We start from the raw sequence: 2786 nt of genomic DNA on the forward strand, positions 1-2786 counted from the left end.
AAGATACTAAAGAGCTGAACAGAAGATTCCAAAAGGCAGCTCAGAATGACAAAATATTACAATAATGAAAAATCATGATAGACAGAGAAAAGATTGATCTGTCAACAACTTCATTGTACTTGAATCAACAATCAATACCTTTGGTACCAGCTTTCAGGAAAACAGAAAACTTACCACACTGAGAAAATCTGCAGTTGGGGACATCTCCAAATTACTGATAATGTCAGTTTGAGGACTACGGTGCACCTCATTCAGACCATGGTCTTTCCAATCACTTACTAGGCATCTGAGAGCTACCTGGAAAATTAATAAGGACGACAGTAGAAGAATTGACGCCTTTGAGCTGTGGTGTCAGAGAAGAGCACTAAACATCCCGTGGACTGTCAAAAGAACAAAAAAAAATATGTCTTGAGAAGGTGCAGCCAGAGTGCTCTTTAGAGACAAAGATGATGAGGCTTTGCCTCACACACTTCCATCATGTTGCTAGGAGGGGCTATTCCTTGGAGAAGGACATGATGCTTGGAAAGGTAGAGGGTCACCTAAGGAAAGAAAGACCTTTGACCTGATGGCTTGGCACAGTGACTCTGTTTATAGCATCACTATGGGTTTTACTCAACTTGACAGTACCTTACAACAACAACAGCAGCAACATACTCAAAATATCTGAGACAAATCTTTACCATCCTTGCCTCTAAGGACCATTCTGGCTGCACTTTCCCCAAGACATACCTTTGTTCTTTAAGCAGTCCATGGGATAGCTAGTATTCTTCTCCAACACCACAACTCAAAGGCAGCAAATCTTCTTCTGTCATCTTTATTCATTGTCCAGATCTCAGAGGAAGAGCAAGTGACTGAAAAGGGTATGGCCTGAATCACGCGTACCTTAGTCTCCAATCTAACATCATTGTCCCTCAGTAATTTGGAGCTGTCCCTGACAGTAGACATTCTTAATGCAATGGTGACTCTTGATCTCTTCACTGCTGATGCCAACGATGTAATTGTAAATCCGAGGAGGATAAAATCACTGACAATTTCAATCTTTTCTTGCACATAATTAGGAAATATTATCCAAAACTCCTGCTCTGGTGTCATACATATACACACGTATAGTGAGCACAACATAGACTGTATTGCTTAGTATGATCGCCATCATATATTTAAAGTCCATAGATTAGATGATCTACTTTCCTGTCAGCTCTAAAATTTCACCACCATACAGGAGTGATTTTAATAATTTCTTCCCTCATATGTGTCATGTAAAGAAATAGGAAAACAGTGTTTTCGTTACCAAGTGGGTAGGTTTTCATGACAGAACAGGAGTTTATCGTCCACAGTTTGGGAGACTGGGAGTCTAAATTCAAGGCATTGGCAGGACCACTCTGCATGTGATAGGGGACCTAGCCTGGTCTCGATCAGCCTCTGGATATTTTGAGAGTTCCATGGTCTCTTCCCCATGCTGTCTTTTCATGTCTGTCTTCCTTTCTTATAAGACAGTACCTCAAAGGAATTGGCTGTAATATCATTAACAAAACAAAAGAAATACTCTCTATTTCCAACTAAGGTCACATGCACAGCTATGTGGTTAAGCCTTCAGTATATCTTTTTGAGGAAGAAGCCTAAGTTTTCCTTAGCACTCTGCTTCTGCTTGGCACTTCTATCACTATACATCATGATAGATGTTGTAAAAATGGTATGACATCTATTCTACAAGGTGAAGGTCAGACATGCCTCTACATGTGAACCTTTTAACTAGTTGTGACAGCACCTGTCCCTCCCACTATAATTTCACCTTCACTGCTGTATGTGATAATCTGTTGTAATAGCAACAGAACTCATAGATTATATTTAAATAGTTTATTAAGAAAGTAATAGAGTAGAATTCAGGAAATGAAACAAGAAGCTACAACTGAGGATCAGGACCAGAAAACACATAGGCAAAGTCTTCCTGCTTCCATGGAAGCCAGTTCTCTCAGCTGGTCAGATCCACTGCCAACCTCTAGAGGACAGGACCTGTCCCAGCTCCCAGAGAACGGGCTCCTCATGGCCTGTCATGGTCTGTCAGTTCTGCCTCAGAGTGAGTACCTTCTGGGCCTGTTACCTTCAAATCTGCCACTGGGTCCCCTAAGGGCCTCTTGCTATCTTAATCCATGTTTAATCCATGTTTCAGCTTTTTTGTGGAGGATTCCTGTCTGCTTTCTCACCCTCACTCTCTTGGTCTCTTTCTCTCCTCTCCCTTCCTCCTCCTTCTCCTCCTCATCCTCTTCTTTCCTGTTTCAGCTTCTTTGAGCTGCTTCTCTGTTTGCTTCTTTCTGCCTGAAAACCTCTGGGACATTGGCTGCACAAGTCCTTGTCAATTTCACAGTACTTCTCAGCAGAAAACCACAAACTGACCAATCCCTTCTTGGTAGGCCATAGAAACCTTTTTTGTATAGTAGGCTACATTGTTGTTATGTACCATGGAGCCAGAATCACCCAGAGTTGACCCTAAAAGCATGTTCCCAAAGGCAGTAAATCACAAGAGAGGAGACTGTCCATCTCTCTCCTACGGAGCAGCTGGTGCATTAAAACTGCATACTGGATGTCACCAATCCTAATGACACTAGTGATTTCACCACACAATTATTTTTGCAAATAGGTTTTTCTCTTTTTTTAATTTTTCTTTCTCTTTAATTATTGTAAAAGATGCTAAAAAAAGTTACTGGGCAACTTTTTGTATCCCTCAGCACAGAATACAACAGTTAAACTACTCTCAGTAAATGATTTTTTCTATCCTAACATATCCAAAA

The sequence above is a fragment of the Elephantulus edwardii genome, unplaced genomic scaffold, assembly GCF_000299155.1.
Source record: "Elephantulus edwardii isolate Elephantulus edwardi_28Jun2011 unplaced genomic scaffold, EleEdw1.0 scaffold00182, whole genome shotgun sequence".
NCBI classification, from domain to species: Eukaryota; Metazoa; Chordata; class Mammalia; order Macroscelidea; family Macroscelididae; genus Elephantulus; species Elephantulus edwardii.